The sequence below is a fragment of the Microcebus murinus genome, unplaced genomic scaffold (assembly GCF_040939455.1).
Source record: "Microcebus murinus isolate Inina unplaced genomic scaffold, M.murinus_Inina_mat1.0 scaf038_hap2_Mmur4.0, whole genome shotgun sequence".
In the NCBI taxonomy this organism is placed as follows: domain Eukaryota; kingdom Metazoa; phylum Chordata; class Mammalia; order Primates; family Cheirogaleidae; genus Microcebus; species Microcebus murinus.
In genome coordinates, this window is record NW_027438984.1 from 34,735 (window position 1) to 51,171 (window position 16,437).

The 16,437-nt window shown below is 63.4% G+C and overlaps 4 non-coding genes across 4 annotated transcripts; all 4 read left to right on the forward strand.

The window, feature by feature from the left end:
* The first annotated feature begins 708 nt into the window (after positions 1-708).
* LOC142868701 (5S ribosomal RNA) lies at positions 709-827 on the forward strand. The gene has a single exon (XR_012917641.1). It is a non-coding gene; the product is annotated as a 5S ribosomal RNA (ribosomal RNA).
* A 3,810-nt stretch (positions 828-4,637) lies between these two features.
* Positions 4,638-4,756, forward strand: LOC142868702 (5S ribosomal RNA). The gene has a single exon (XR_012917642.1). It is a non-coding gene; the product is annotated as a 5S ribosomal RNA (ribosomal RNA).
* Positions 4,757-8,566: 3,810 nt separating this feature from the next.
* On the forward strand, positions 8,567-8,685 carry LOC142868703 (5S ribosomal RNA). The gene has a single exon (XR_012917643.1). It is a non-coding gene; the product is annotated as a 5S ribosomal RNA (ribosomal RNA).
* A 3,810-nt stretch (positions 8,686-12,495) lies between these two features.
* On the forward strand, positions 12,496-12,614 carry LOC142868704 (5S ribosomal RNA). Its single transcript, XR_012917644.1, has one exon. It is a non-coding gene; the product is annotated as a 5S ribosomal RNA (ribosomal RNA).
* The last annotated feature ends 3,823 nt before the right edge of the window (positions 12,615-16,437 follow it).

Here is a 16,437-nt window from a genome sequence, read left to right on the forward strand (position 1 = left end):
GCAGCCCCGGCCAGGCCCAGGCCCCTTGGACTGGGCCACCGGAGGACACGGAGGAGGGCCCGGCCCCCACGAAGCGGTGCCGGCAGTTCTCCACGGGCTTGGGCGTTTTCCAGAGGTAGGAGATGGAGGGGACTGATTTCTTCAGCGCCCCCCAAACCACGCCACCCCACCCCACCCATGGGACACATCCCCAGAGAGAGACGCCCCATACACTGGCTGTGCCCCAGCCCTGGCCCGGGGGAATAGGCGGCAGCCCACCCACAGGGCGAGGAGGGGGGCGCAGCTGAAAGGGGTTGTGGGGGAGGGCGGCCCCTGGCTGGGGTCTAAGGGCCAGCGTCCCGCGCGTGCGCAGTCAGCGGCAGGCAGCCACGCGCTGGGGGTGGGCAGCGGGTAGGTGAAGGAGGCCGGGCGAGGAGACGAGGGGGGCTGGGAGGGCTCCACCTTGGCGAGTCCAGCCGTGGAGGCGCATCTTGTGTGAGTGTGAGTGAGTGTGAGTGTGTGTGTGTGTGTGTAGAGAGAGACAGCCCCCCACCCCGCCCCGCCCCGCCCCGCCCCGCCCATCACCCCCGTCCCTGGGAGCCCGCGGGACCCGGCCGGCCGGAGAACTCAACCGGCCCGGCCCGGCGCGGGGCCTGGGGCGGGAGGCGGCGGCGGGGAAGCCCAGAGAGGCTCGGCTTCTTGAGCGGGGCAGGGGCGCCCTCCGCCGCCGTCTAGGGCCACACCACCCTGAACGCCCCCGATCTCGTCTGGTCTCGGAAGCTAAGCAGGGTCGGGCCTGGTTAGTACTTGGATGGGAGACCGCCTGGGAATACCGGGTGCCACAGGCTGCTGCTTTTTTTTTTTTTTTTTTTTTTTTTTTTGCCTCTTGTTCTGTCCCCTTTCTGGGAGCGCGGCGGCGGCCCGGGGTGGGGGTCACCCCCACCCTCAGCGCCCGCGCGGTGCCTGGCGCCCCAGCCCGCACCGTGGGGCCTCCTCTTGTCCCAAGCCGCGACACCGCCGCCACGCGGCAGCATGCGTGGCATCTGGACTGTCAGGTCTCAGACCAAAGGTCTGCTCTGTGGGAACCGACACGCTGGAGGAAACCTTGAGAGTCTGAGAGGGGAGGGAGTTCCAGAAGAAGGCCAGGATGTCATTTTGAGGGAGTACGTGACCAGAACTCGTCCCGTTGCTTTTGGGGTTCTATGGGCTACACGCAGGAATCTTTGGTGGTGGCACCTGATGTTGGGGGATCCGGAGTCACACCCAGACCTGCTCCACAGGCCTCCTTTTACTTTTCTCTTCGGATTCATTATTTTTAAAAAGTGTCTCTTACCTCTATGATTGCATTTTCTTTTCTCTCTCTTTTCAAGCAGATGATGGGAGTACAAGTATTCAGGTGACATGTGTTGCCCGTGCCGCCCTCCCCCCTGTGTTCTTTTTTTTTTTTTTTTTTTTTGAGACAGAGTCTCGTTTTGCTGCCCAGGCTAGAGTGAGTGCCATGGCGTCAGCCTAGCTCACAGCAACCTCAATCTCCGGGCTCAAGCAATCCTGCTGCCTCAGCCTCCCGAGTAGTTGGGACTACAGGCATGCACCACCACGCCCGGCTGTGTTTTTCTATATATATTAGTTGGCCAATTAATTTCTTTCTATTTTTAGTAGAGACGGGGTCTCGCTCTTGCTCAGGCTGGTTTCGAACTCCTGACCTGGAGCAATCCGCCCGCCTCGGCCTCCCAGAGAGCTAGGATTACAGGCGTGAGCCACCGCGCCCGGCCCCCCCTGTGTTCTTATTCATACACCTCTCATGTTGTTCCAGCGTATTGTGGGGGTACCAATGTTAAGGTCGGGTGCCTTGCCCTCTCCAAGCCTCCCCCCTCGGGTCAGAGCTTCAAGTGCGCCCATCCCCCAGTCGGTGCGCACCCACCCCATGCCTAATGGATGTGTATGCCCCTCCCCTCCCCCCACCCGCCCGACACCCACCCGATGAAGGTGATTCCTCTCCGTCCACTTAGGTGTCCATCCGTTCGTACCAGTTTGCTGGTGAGCGCGCTCACGTGGTGCTCGTGTGTCCATTCTCGGGATACTTGGCTTACTGGAACGGGTTCCAGCTCTGGCCAGGAGAACACGAGAGGCGCCCTCTCACCGCTGCTCCTCACAGCCGAATGGCACTCCGTGGTGTCCACGCGCCACATTTTATTGATGCACTCCTGGATGGATGGGCACTCGGGTCGCTTCCACGTCTTTGCGATTGTGAATTGTGCCCTAACTGTAACCCTAACCCTTACCCAGCCCGTCTCCTCTGCCCCTGCCTGACGCACTCCTCCCCGGCCAGGCCCGTCACTGTCCTGGGCCCCCGCCTGACCGGCTCCTCCCCGCCCGGCCGGTCACCGTCCTCTGCCCCTGCCTGACATGCTCCTTCCCGCCCGCCCGGCCTCTCACCGTCCTCGGCCCCTGCCTGACCGGCTCCTCCGTCGCCTGGGCCTTCCAAGGGCTTGGTGTGGACGCTGCTTCCAGGAAGCCCTCCAGAAACCCGGCAGCAGGGTGGCCGCAGCAGTCTCCAGCAGCCGTCCCTAAGTCGCGTGAGTGCGGGGGACGTGCCCCCGCTGTGCCGCGGGGGCCCAGCCTGGTGTCTTCCCTGAGGCCCTGCGGCTGCCGGCTGGGCTGCCGCTCCCCGCAAGGGGAGAGCCGCGGAGGTGGGGACCGCCTCCTGATGGGGACGTACACGCAGCTCTCCACGTCGGATTCCGGGGCTCTCTGTCCTGCCCGAAGGCCCAGCTGGCCTGCGGGTCCTTAGAGTGGCAAAAACATCCGAAAACTGAGATTGAGGGTCCGGTGGGTGTCTGCACTTTTGTGCTGGGCACCCCAGGGAGGCCCGGGGGCTGGCTGGACAACGTGGTCTGCTGGGCGGGGGGAGGGGGGTTGGAGGAGCAACTGATGCCCTTTGCACTTTGGGTAGCAAGAGTCTGAGGTGTCTCTGAGCCCTGTGCCCTGTGGGGGGGGGCGGGGGGGTGGAGGAGGAGGAGGAGGAGGAGGAGGAGGAGGTGGGAAGGGCCGGGGCCTGCAGTCCTGTTCCCGGGGTGGCACGGCAAGTGGCTTCTTCCACAGGCTGCTTGGCCTGGGCTCCCTGCACCTGGGCCTTTGGAGGACCGGCCCTGTGCTTGCCAACACTTCCTGCAGGGACCCAGAGCTGGGAGGTGGCATCTCTCAGCCCTGGGTCGGGCAGAGCCCCAGCGGGCCATGCCCACAACCTCTCTCAGCACCGGTCCCCCAGAAGGCTCCTTTGGGACCAGGATTCTCTTGCGGTGACTCTTTAAGGTCTGGCCCCTGGATGGAGGGGCACCAGGAGTAGAGGAGCAGGAAGGGGAAGGGGGTGGCCATGCGAGGGGACACTTTGAGGCCAAGTCCCAGCTTCAGCCTGATCCTCCTGGGAACCCCGCTCTGAGACAAGGAGCCGGGCTTCGCATTCCCACAGCAGCCAGTCGTGGGCTGAGGACACCTGGGGCGTTGGGAACTCCCTGGCTTCTCCTTGGTTTAACATCTAGAGCTGCTTGTGAATCGCGCCGCCACACACACCCGAGCGCAGGTGTCTTCCGCACAGACTGCGGGCCTCGCTCTTCTGAATGCCGCTAGCTCGCCACCCACCCACGGGTGAACCTGGTCAGGGTGCTTTCTCTAAGGGGCAGACTCTTTACCGGGCGGGCTACCGGTGTCTCTGTTTGCTCGTTTCTTTCTTCCATTTCGGGAAAGGCTTCCTTGCTGGGTGTGGAAATCTCCTATGCCTTCCCTCGCCTATTCTGTCAGCTTTAAAATACTCTTTCAGTTGCCACCCTCACAGATGGATTAGGAAACTCTTTCCGGTGCACTCATTAGTGAAATGACCTCCAGGAAGCTGGAATCCAATATCTAATGGCCGATTTTTAGCGAGTCCACACGCCAGGGTGGTCGGGGTCCAATGCAGCCCCGGCCAGGCCCAGGCCCCTTGGACTGGGCCACCGGAGGACACGGAGGAGGGCCCGGCCCCCACGAAGCGGTGCCGGCAGTTCTCCACGGGCTTGGGCGTTTTCCAGAGGTAGGAGATGGAGGGGACTGATTTCTTCAGCGCCCCCCAAACCACGCCACCCCACCCCACCCATGGGACACATCCCCAGAGAGAGACGCCCCATACACTGGCTGTGCCCCAGCCCTGGCCCGGGGGAATAGGCGGCAGCCCACCCACAGGGCGAGGAGGGGGGCGCAGCTGAAAGGGGTTGTGGGGGAGGGCGGCCCCTGGCTGGGGTCAAAGGGCCAGCGTCCCGCGCGTGCGCAGTCAGCGGCAGGCAGCCACGCGCTGGGGGTGGGCAGCGGGTAGGTGAAGGAGGCCGGGCGAGGAGACGAGGGGGGCTGGGAGGGCTCCACCTTGGCGAGTCCAGCCGTGGAGGCGCATCTTGTGTGAGTGTGAGTGAGTGTGAGTGTGTGTGTGTGTGTGTAGAGAGAGACAGCCCCCCGCCCTGCCCCGCCCCGCCCCGCCCCGCCCATCACCCCCGTCCCTGGGAGCCCGCGGGACCCGGCCGCCAGAGAACTCAACCGGCCCGGCCCGGCGCGGGGCCTGGGGCGGGAGGCGGCGGCGGGGAAGCCCAGAGAGGCTCGGCTTCTTGAGCGGGGCAGGGGCGCCCTCCGCCGCCGTCTAGGGCCACACCACCCTGAACGCCCCCGATCTCGTCTGGTCTCGGAAGCTAAGCAGGGTCGGGCCTGGTTAGTACTTGGATGGGAGACCGCCTGGGAATACCGGGTGCCACAGGCTGCTGCTTTTTTTTTTTTTTTTTTTTTTTTTTTGCCTCTTGTTCTGTCCCCTTTCTGGGAGCGCGGCGGCGGCCCGGGGTGGGGGTCACCCCCACCCTCAGCGCCCGCGCGGTGCCTGGCGCCCCAGCCCGCACCGTGGGGCCTCCTCTTGTCCCAAGCCGCGACACCGCCGCCACGCGGCAGCATGCGTGGCATCTGGACTGTCAGGTCTCAGACCAAAGGTCTGCTCTGTGGGAACCGACACGCTGGAGGAAACCTTGAGAGTCTGAGAGGGGAGGGAGTTCCAGAAGAAGGCCAGGATGTCATTTTGAGGGAGTACGTGACCAGAACTCGTCCCGTTGCTTTTGGGGTTCTATGGGCTACACGCAGGAATCTTTGGTGGTGGCACCTGATGTTGGGGGATCCGGAGTCACACCCAGACCTGCTCCACAGGCCTCCTTTTACTTTTCTCTTCGGATTCATTATTTTTAAAAAGTGTCTCTTACCTCTATGATTGCATTTTCTTTTCTCTCTCTTTTCAAGCAGATGATGGGAGTACAAGTATTCAGGTGACATGTGTTGCCCGTGCCGCCCTCCCCCCTGTGTTCTTTTTTTTTTTTTTTTTTTTGAGACAGAGTCTCGTTTTGCTGCCCAGGCTAGAGTGAGTGCCATGGCGTCAGCCTAGCTCACAGCAACCTCAATCTCCGGGCTCAAGCAATCCTGCTGCCTCAGCCTCCCGAGTAGTTGGGACTACAGGCATGCACCACCACGCCCGGCTGTGTTTTTCTATATATATTAGTTGGCCAATTAATTTCTTTCTATTTTTAGTAGAGACGGGGTCTCGCTCTTGCTCAGGCTGGTTTCGAACTCCTGACCTGGAGCAATCCGCCCGCCTCGGCCTCCCAGAGAGCTAGGATTACAGGCGTGAGCCACCGCGCCCGGCCCCCCCTGTGTTCTTATTCATACACCTCTCATGTTGTTCCAGCGTATTGTGGGGGTACCAATGTTAAGGTCGGGTGCCTTGCCCTCTCCAAGCCTCCCCCCTCGGGTCAGAGCTTCAAGTGCGCCCATCCCCCAGTCGGTGCGCACCCACCCCATGCCTAATGGATGTGTATGCCCCTCCCCTCCCCCCACCCGCCCGACACCCACCCGATGAAGGTGATTCCTCTCCGTCCACTTAGGTGTCCATCCGTTCGTACCAGTTTGCTGGTGAGCGCGCTCACGTGGTGCTCGTGTGTCCATTCTTGGGATACTTGGCCTACTGGAACGGGTTCCAGCTCTGGCCAGGAGAACACGAGAGGCGCCCTCTCACCGCTGCTCCTCACAGCCGAATGGCACTCCGTGGTGTCCACGCGCCACATTTTATTGATGCACTCCTGGATGGATGGGCACTCGGGTCGCTTCCACGTCTTTGCGATTGTGAATTGTGCCCTAACTGTAACCCTAACCCTTACCCAGCCCGTCTCCTCTGCCCCTGCCTGACGCACTCCTCCCCGGCCAGGCCCGTCACTGTCCTGGGCCCCCGCCTGACCGGCTCCTCCCCGCCCGGCCGGTCACCGTCCTCTGCCCCTGCCTGACATGCTCCTTCCCGCCCGCCCGGCCTCTCACCGTCCTCGGCCCCTGCCTGACCGGCTCCTCCGTCGCCTGGGCCTTCCAAGGGCTTGGTGTGGACGCTGCTTCCAGGAAGCCCTCCAGAAACCCGGCAGCAGGGTGGCCGCAGCAGTCTCCAGCAGCCGTCCCTAAGTCGCGTGAGTGCGGGGGACGTGCCCCCGCTGTGCCGCGGGGGCCCAGCCTGGTGTCTTCCCTGAGGCCCTGCGGCTGCCGGCTGGGCTGCCGCTCCCCGCAAGGGGAGAGCCGCGGAGGTGGGGACCGCCTCCTGATGGGGACGTACACGCAGCTCTCCACGTCGGATTCCGGGGCTCTCTGTCCTGCCCGAAGGCCCAGCTGGCCTGCGGGTCCTTAGAGTGGCAAAAACATCCGAAAACTGAGATTGAGGGTCCGGTGGGTGTCTGCACTTTTGTGCTGGGCACCCCAGGGAGGCCCGGGGGCTGGCTGGACAACGTGGTCTGCTGGGCGGGGGGAGGGGGGTTGGAGGAGCAACTGATGCCCTTTGCACTTTGGGTAGCAAGAGTCTGAGGTGTCTCTGAGCCCTGTGCCCTGTGGGGGGGGGGCGGGGGGGTGGAGGAGGAGGAGGAGGAGGAGGAGGAGGAGGTGGGAAGGGCCGGGGCCTGCAGTCCTGTTCCCGGGGTGGCACGGCAAGTGGCTTCTTCCACAGGCTGCTTGGCCTGGGCTCCCTGCACCTGGGCCTTTGGAGGACCGGCCCTGTGCTTGCCAACACTTCCTGCAGGGACCCAGAGCTGGGAGGTGGCATCTCTCAGCCCTGGGTCGGGCAGAGCCCCAGCGGGCCATGCCCACAACCTCTCTCAGCACCGGTCCCCCAGAAGGCTCCTTTGGGACCAGGATTCTCTTGCGGTGACTCTTTAAGGTCTGGCCCCTGGATGGAGGGGCACCAGGAGTAGAGGAGCAGGAAGGGGAAGGGGGTGGCCATGCGAGGGGACACTTTGAGGCCAAGTCCCAGCTTCAGCCTGATCCTCCTGGGAACCCCGCTCTGAGACAAGGAGCCGGGCTTCGCATTCCCACAGCAGCCAGTCGTGGGCTGAGGACACCTGGGGCGTTGGGAACTCCCTGGCTTCTCCTTGGTTTAACATCTAGAGCTGCTTGTGAATCGCGCCGCCACACACACCCGAGCGCAGGTGTCTTCCGCACAGACTGCGGGCCTCGCTCTTCTGAATGCCGCTAGCTCGCCACCCACCCACGGGTGAACCTGGTCAGGGTGCTTTCTCTCAGGGGCAGACTCTTTTCCGGGCGGGCTACCGGTGTCTCTGTTTGCTCGTTTCTTTCTTCCATTTCGGGAAAGGCTTCCTTGCTGGGTGTGGAAATCTCCTATGCCTTCCCTCGCCTATTCTGTCAGCTTTAAAATTCTCTTCCAGTTGCCACCCTCACAGATGGATTAGGAAACTCTTTCCGGTGCACTCATTAGTGAAATGACCTCCAGGAAGCTGGAATCCAATATCTAATGGCCGATTTTTAGCGAGTCCACACGCCAGGGTGGTCGGGGTCCAATGCAGCCCCGGCCAGGCCCAGGCCCCTTGGACTGGGCCACCGGAGGACACGGAGGAGGGCCCGGCCCCCACGAAGCGGTGCCGGCAGTTCTCCACGGGCTTGGGCGTTTTCCAGAGGTAGGAGATGGAGGGGACTGATTTCTTCAGCGCCCCCCAAACCACGCCACCCCACCCCACCCATGGGACACATCCCCAGAGAGAGACGCCCCATACACTGGCTGTGCCCCAGCCCTGGCCCGGGGGAATAGGCGGCAGCCCACCCACAGGGCGAGGAGGGGGGCGCAGCTGAAAGGGGTTGTGGGGGAGGGCGGCCCCTGGCTGGGGTCAAAGGGCCAGCGTCCCGCGCGTGCGCAGTCAGCGGCAGGCAGCCACGCGCTGGGGGTGGGCAGCGGGTAGGTGAAGGAGGCCGGGCGAGGAGACGAGGGGGGCTGGGAGGGCTCCACCTTGGCGAGTCCAGCCGTGGAGGCGCATCTTGTGTGAGTGTGAGTGAGTGTGAGTGTGTGTGTGTGTGTGTAGAGAGAGACAGCCCCCCGCCCTGCCCCGCCCCGCCCCGCCCCGCCCATCACCCCCGTCCCTGGGAGCCCGCGGGACCCGGCCGGCCGGAGAACTCAACCGGCCCGGCCCGGCGCGGGGCCTGGGGCGGGAGGCGGCGGCGGGGAAGCCCAGAGAGGCTCGGCTTCTTGAGCGGGGCAGGGGCGCCCTCCGCCGCCGTCTAGGGCCACACCACCCTGAACGCCCCCGATCTCGTCTGGTCTCGGAAGCTAAGCAGGGTCGGGCCTGGTTAGTACTTGGATGGGAGACCGCCTGGGAATACCGGGTGCCACAGGCTGCTGCTTTTTTTTTTTTTTTTTTTTTTTTTTTGCCTCTTGTTCTGTCCCCTTTCTGGGAGCGCGGCGGCGGCCCGGGGTGGGGGTCACCCCCACCCTCAGCGCCCGCGCGGTGCCTGGCGCCCCAGCCCGCACCGTGGGGCCTCCTCTTGTCCCAAGCCGCGACACCGCCACCACGCGGCAGCATGCGTGGCATCTGGACTGTCAGGTCTCAGACCAAAGGTCTGCTCTGTGGGAACCGACACGCTGGAGGAAACCTTGAGAGTCTGAGAGGGGAGGGAGTTCCAGAAGAAGGCCAGGATGTCATTTTGAGGGAGTACGTGACCAGAACTCGTCCCGTTGCTTTTGGGGTTCTATGGGCTACACGCAGGAATCTTTGGTGGTGGCACCTGATGTTGGGGGATCCGGAGTCACACCCAGACCTGCTCCACAGGCCTCCTTTTACTTTTCTCTTCGGATTCATTATTTTTAAAAAGTGTCTCTTACCTCTATGATTGCATTTTCTTTTCTCTCTCTTTTCAAGCAGATGATGGGAGTACAAGTATTCAGGTGACATGTGTTGCCCGTGCCGCCCTCCCCCCTGTGTTCTTTTTTTTTTTTTTTTTTTTTGAGACAGAGTCTCGTTTTGCTGCCCAGGCTAGAGTGAGTGCCATGGCGTCAGCCTAGCTCACAGCAACCTCAATCTCCGGGCTCAAGCAATCCTGCTGCCTCAGCCTCCCGAGTAGTTGGGACTACAGGCATGCACCACCACGCCCGGCTGTGTTTTTCTATATATATTAGTTGGCCAATTAATTTCTTTCTATTTTTAGTAGAGACGGGGTCTCGCTCTTGCTCAGGCTGGTTTCGAACTCCTGACCTGGAGCAATCCGCCCGCCTCGGCCTCCCAGAGAGCTAGGATTACAGGCGTGAGCCACCGCGCCCGGCCCCCCCTGTGTTCTTATTCATACACCTCTCATGTTGTTCCAGCGTATTGTGGGGGTACCAATGTTAAGGTCGGGTGCCTTGCCCTCTCCAAGCCTCCCCCCCTCGGGTCAGAGCTTCAAGTGCGCCCATCCCCCAGTCGGTGCGCACCCACCCCATGCCTAATGGATGTGTATGCCCCTCCCCTCCCCCCACCCGCCCGACACCCACCCGATGAAGGTGATTCCTCTCCGTCCACTTAGGTGTCCATCCGTTCGTACCAGTTTGCTGGTGAGCGCGCTCACGTGGTGCTCGTGTGTCCATTCTTGGGATACTTGGCTTACTGGAACGGGTTCCAGCTCTGGCCAGGAGAACACGAGAGGCGCCCTCTCACCGCTGCTCCTCACAGCCGAATGGCACTCCGTGGTGTCCACGCGCCACATTTTATTGATGCACTCCTGGATGGATGGGCACTCGGGTCGCTTCCACGTCTTTGCGATTGTGAATTGTGCCCTAACTGTAACCCTAACCCTTACCCAGCCCGTCTCCTCTGCCCCTGCCTGACGCACTCCTCCCCGGCCAGGCCCGTCACTGTCCTGGGCCCCCGCCTGACCGGCTCCTCCCCGCCCGGCCGGTCACCGTCCTCTGCCCCTGCCTGACATGCTCCTTCCCGCCCGCCCGGCCTCTCACCGTCCTCGGCCCCTGCCTGACCGGCTCCTCCGTCGCCTGGGCCTTCCAAGGGCTTGGTGTGGACGCTGCTTCCAGGAAGCCCTCCAGAAACCCGGCAGCAGGGTGGCCGCAGCAGTCTCCAGCAGCCGTCCCTAAGTCGCGTGAGTGCGGGGGACGTGCCCCCGCTGTGCCGCGGGGGCCCAGCCTGGTGTCTTCCCTGAGGCCCTGCGGCTGCCGGCTGGGCTGCCGCTCCCCGCAAGGGGAGAGCCGCGGAGGTGGGGACCGCCTCCTGATGGGGACGTACACGCAGCTCTCCACGTCGGATTCCGGGGCTCTCTGTCCTGCCCGAAGGCCCAGCTGGCCTGCGGGTCCTTAGAGTGGCAAAAACATCCGAAAACTGAGATTGAGGGTCCGGTGGGTGTCTGCACTTTTGTGCTGGGCACCCCAGGGAGGCCCGGGGGCTGGCTGGACAACGTGGTCTGCTGGGCGGGGGGAGGGGGGTTGGAGGAGCAACTGATGCCCTTTGCACTTTGGGTAGCAAGAGTCTGAGGTGTCTCTGAGCCCTGTGCCCTGTGGGGGGGGGCGGGGGGGAGGAGGAGGAGGAGGAGGAGGAGGAGGAGGAGGAGGAGGTGGGAAGGGCCGGGGCCTGCAGTCCTGTTCCCGGGGTGGCACGGCAAGTGGCTTCTTCCACAGGCTGCTTGGCCTGGGCTCCCTGCACCTGGGCCTTTGGAGGACCGGCCCTGTGCTTGCCAACACTTCCTGCAGGGACCCAGAGCTGGGAGGTGGCATCTCTCAGCCCTGGGTCGGGCAGAGCCCCAGCGGGCCATGCCCACAACCTCTCTCAGCACCGGTCCCCCAGAAGGCTCCTTTGGGACCAGGATTCTCTTGCGGTGACTCTTTAAGGTCTGGCCCCTGGATGGAGGGGCACCAGGAGTAGAGGAGCAGGAAGGGGAAGGGGGTGGCCATGCGAGGGGACACTTTGAGGCCAAGTCCCAGCTTCAGCCTGATCCTCCTGGGAACCCCGCTCTGAGACAAGGAGCCGGGCTTCGCATTCCCACAGCAGCCAGTCGTGGGCTGAGGACACCTGGGGCGTTGGGAACTCCCTGGCTTCTCCTTGGTTTAACATCTAGAGCTGCTTGTGAATCGCGCCGCCACACACACCCGAGCGCAGGTGTCTTCCGCACAGACTGCGGGCCTCGCTCTTCTGAATGCCGCTAGCTCGCCACCCACCCACGGGTGAACCTGGTCAGGGTGCTTTCTCTCAGGGGCAGACTCTTTTCCGGGCGGGCTACCGGTGTCTCTGTTTGCTCGTTTCTTTCTTCCATTTCGGGAAAGGCTTCCTTGCTGGGTGTGGAAATCTCCTATGCCTTCCCTCGCCTATTCTGTCAGCTTTAAAATTCTCTTTCAGTTGCCACCCTCACAGATGGATTAGGAAACTCTTTCCGGTGCACTCATTAGTGAAATGACCTCCAGGAAGCTGGAATCCAATATCTAATGGCCGATTTTTAGCGAGTCCACACGCCAGGGTGGTCGGGGTCCAATGCAGCCCCGGCCAGGCCCAGGCCCCTTGGACTGGGCCACCGGAGGACACGGAGGAGGGTCCCGGCCCCCACGAAGCGGTGCCGGCAGTTCTCCACGGGCTTGGGCGTTTTCCAGAGGTAGGAGATGGAGGGGACTGATTTCTTCAGCGCCCCCCAAACCACGCCACCCCACCCCACCCATGGGACACATCCCCAGAGAGAGACGCCCCATACACTGGCTGTGCCCCAGCCCTGGCCCGGGGGAATAGGCGGCAGCCCACCCACAGGGCGAGGAGGGGGGCGCAGCTGAAAGGGGTTGTGGGGGAGGGCGGCCCCTGGCTGGGGTCAAAGGGCGAGCGTCCCGCGCGTGCGCAGTCAGCGGCAGGCAGCGACGCGCTGGGGGTGGGCAGCGGGTAGGTGAAGGAGGCCGGGCGAGGAGACGAGGGGGGCTGGGAGGGCTCCACCTTGGCGAGTCCAGCCGTGGAGGCGCATCTTGTGTGAGTGTGAGTGAGTGTGAGTGTGTGTGTGTGTGTGTAGAGAGAGACAGCCCCCCCGCCCTGCCCCGCCCCGCCCCGCCCATCACCCCCGTCCCTGGGAGCCCGCGGGACCCGGCCGGCGAACTCAACCGGCCCGGCCCGGCGCGGGGCCTGGGGCGGGAGGCGGCGGCGGGGAAGCCCAGAGAGGCTCGGCTTCTTGAGCGGGGCAGGGGCGCCCTCCGCCGCCGTCTAGGGCCACACCACCCTGAACGCCCCCGATCTCGTCTGGTCTCGGAAGCTAAGCAGGGTCGGGCCTGGTTAGTACTTGGATGGGAGACCGCCTGGGAATACCGGGTGCCACAGGCTGCTGCTTTTTTTTTTTTTTTTTTTTTTTGCCTCTTGTTCTGTCCCCTTTCTGGGAGCGCGGCGGCGGCCCGGGGTGGGGGTCACCCCCACCCTCAGCGCCCGCGCGGTGCCTGGCGCCCCAGCCCGCACCGTGGGGCCTCCTCTTGTCCCAAGCCGCGACACCGCCGCCACGCGGCAGCATGCGTGGCATCTGGACTGTCAGGTCTCAGACCAAAGGTCTGCTCTGTGGGAACCGACACGCTGGAGGAAACCTTGAGAGTCTGAGAGGGGAGGGAGTTCCAGAAGAAGGCCAGGATGTCATTTTGAGGGAGTACGTGACCAGAACTCGTCCCGTTGCTTTTGGGGTTCTATGGGCTACACGCAGGAATCTTTGGTGGTGGCACCTGATGTTGGGGGATCCGGAGTCACACCCAGACCTGCTCCACAGGCCTCCTTTTACTTTTCTCTTCGGATTCATTATTTTTAAAAAGTGTCTCTTACCTCTAGGATTGCATTTTCTTTTCTCTCTCTTTTCAAGCAGATGATGGGAGTACAAGTATTCAGGTGACATGTGTTGCCCGTGCCCCCCTCCCCCCTGTGTTCTTTTTTTTTTTTTTTTTTTTTTTTTGAGACAGAGTCTCGTTTTGCTGCCCAGGCTAGAGTGAGTGCCATGGCGTCAGCCTAGCTCACAGCAACCTCAATCTCCGGGCTCAAGCAATCCTGCTGCCTCAGCCTCCCGAGTAGTTGGGACTACAGGCATGCACCACCACGCCCGGCTGTGTTTTTCTATATATATTAGTTGGCCAATTAATTTCTTTCTATTTTTAGTAGAGACGGGGTCTCGCTCTTGCTCAGGCTGGTTTCGAACTCCTGACCTGGAGCAATCCGCCCGCCTCGGCCTCCCAGAGAGCTAGGATTACAGGCGTGAGCCACCGCGCCCGGCCCCCCCTGTGTTCTTATTCATACACCTCTCATGTTGTTCCAGCGTATTGTGGGGGTACCAATGTTAAGGTCGGGTGCCTTGCCCTCTCCAAGCCTCCCCCCTCGGGTCAGAGCTTCAAGTGCGCCCATCCCCCAGTCGGTGCGCACCCACCCCATGCCTAATGGATGTGTATGCCCCTCCCCTCCCTCCACCCGCCCGACACCCACCCGATGAAGGTGATTCCTCTCCGTCCACTTAGGTGTCCATCCGTTCGTACCAATTTGCTGGTGAGCGCGCTCACGTGGTGCTCGTGTGTCCATTCTTGGGATACTTGGCTTACTGGAACGGGTTCCAGCTCTGGCCAGGAGAACACGAGAGGCGCCCTCTCACCGCTGCTCCTCACAGCCGAATGGCACTCCGTGGTGTCCACGCGCCACATTTTATTGATGCACTCCTGGATGGATGGGCACTCGGGTCGCTTCCACGTCTTTGCGATTGTGAATTGTGCCCTAACTGTAACCCTAACCCTTACCCAGCCCGTCTCCTCTGCCCCTGCCTGACGCACTCCTCCCCGGCCAGGCCCGTCACTGTCCTGGGCCCCCGCCTGACCGGCTCCTCCCCGCCCGGCCGGTCACCGTCCTCTGCCCCTGCCTGACATGCTCCTTCCCGCCCGCCCGGCCTCTCACCGTCCTCGGCCCCTGCCTGACCGGCTCCTCCGTCGCCTGGGCCTTCCAAGGGCTTGGTGTGGACGCTGCTTCCAGGAAGCCCTCCAGAAACCCGGCAGCAGGGTGGCCGCAGCAGTCTCCAGCAGCCGTCCCTAAGTCGCGTGAGTGCGGGGGACGTGCCCCCGCTGTGCCGCGGGGGCCCAGCCTGGTGTCTTCCCTGAGGCCCTGCGGCTGCCGGCTGGGCTGCCGCTCCCCGCAAGGGGAGAGCCGCGGAGGTGGGGACCGCCTCCTGATGGGGACGTACACGCAGCTCTCCACGTCGGATTCCGGGGCTCTCTGTCCTGCCCGAAGGCCCAGCTGGCCTGCGGGTCCTTAGAGTGGCAAAAACATCCGAAAACTGAGATTGAGGGTCCGGTGGGTGTCTGCACTTTTGTGCTGGGCACCCCAGGGAGGCCCGGGGGCTGGCTGGACAACGTGGTCTGCTGGGCGGGGGGAGGGGGGTTGGAGGAGCAACTGATGCCCTTTGCACTTTGGGTAGCAAGAGTCTGAGGTGTCTCTGAGCCCTGTGCCCTGTGGGGGGGGGGCGGGGGGGAGGAGGAGGAGGAGGAGGAGGAGGAGGAGGAGGAGGAGGAGGAGGTGGGAAGTGCCGGGGCCTGCAGTCCTGTTCCCGGGGTGGCACGGCAAGTGGCTTCTTCCACAGGCTGCTTGGCCTGGGCTCCCTGCACCTGGGCCTTTGGAGGACCGGCCCTGTGCTTGCCAACACTTCCTGCAGGGACCCAGAGCTGGGAGGTGGCATCTCTCAGCCCTGGGTCGGGCAGAGCCCCAGCGGGCCATGCCCACAACCTCTCTCAGCACCGGTCCCCCAGAAGGCTCCTTTGGGACCAGGATTCTCTTGCGGTGACTCTTTAAGGTCTGGCCCCTGGATGGAGGGGCACCAGGAGTAGAGGAGCAGGAAGGGGAAGGGGGTGGCCATGCGAGGGGACACTTTGAGGCCAAGTCCCAGCTTCAGCCTGATCCTCCTGGGAACCCCGCTCTGAGACAAGGAGCCGGGCTTCGCATTCCCACAGCAGCCAGTCGTGGGCTGAGGACACCTGGGGCGTTGGGAACTCCCTGGCTTCTCCTTGGTTTAACATCTAGAGCTGCTTGTGAATCGCGCCGCCACACACACCCGAGCGCAGGTGTCTTCCGCACAGACTGCGGGCCTCGCTCTTCTGAATGCCGCTAGCTCGCCACCCACCCACGGGTGAACCTGGTCAGGGTGCTTTCTCTCAGGGGCAGACTCTTTTCCGGGCGGGCTACCGGTGTCTCTGTTTGCTCGTTTCTTTCTTCCATTTCGGGAAAGGCTTCCTTGCTGGGTGTGGAAATCTCCTATGCCTTCCCTCGCCTATTCTGTCAGCTTTAAAATTCTCTTTCAGTTGCCACCCTCACAGATGGATTAGGAAACTCTTTCCGGTGCACTCATTAGTGAAATGACCTCCAGGAAGCTGGAATCCAATATCTAATGGCCGATTTTTAGCGAGTCCACACGCCAGGGTGGTCGGGGTCCAATGCAGCCCCGGCCAGGCCCAGGCCCCTTGGACTGGGCCACCGGAGGACACGGAGGAGGGCCCGGCCCCCACGAAGCGGTGCCGGCAGTTCTCCACGGGCTTGGGCGTTTTCCAGAGGTAGGAGATGGAGGGGACTGATTTCTTCAGCGCCCCCCAAACCACGCCACCCCACCCCACCCATGGGACACATCCCCAGAGAGAGACGCCCCATACACTGGCTGTGCCCCAGCCCTGGCCCGGGGGAATAGGCGGCAGCCCACCCACAGGGCGAGGAGGGGGGCGCAGCTGAAAGGGGTTGTGGGGGAGGGCGGCCCCTGGCTGGGGTCAAAGGGCCAGCGTCCCGCGCGTGCGCAGTCAGCGGCAGGCAGCCACGCGCTGGGGGTGGGCAGCGGGTAGGTGAAGGAGGCCGGGCGAGGAGACGAGGGGGGCTGGGAGGGCTCCACCTTGGCGAGTCCAGCCGTGGAGGCGCATCTTGTGTGAGTGTGAGTGAGTGTGAGTGTGTGTGTGTGTGTGTAGAGAGAGACAGCCCCCCGCCCTGCCCCGCCCCGCCCCGCCCCGCCCATCACCCCCGTCCCTGGGAGCCCGCGGGACCCGGCCGGCCGGAGAACTCAACCGGCCCGGCCCGGCGCGGGGCCTGGGGCGGGAGGCGGCGGCGGGGAAGCCCAGAGAGGCTCGGCTTCTTGAGCGGGGCAGGGGCGCCCTCCGCCGCC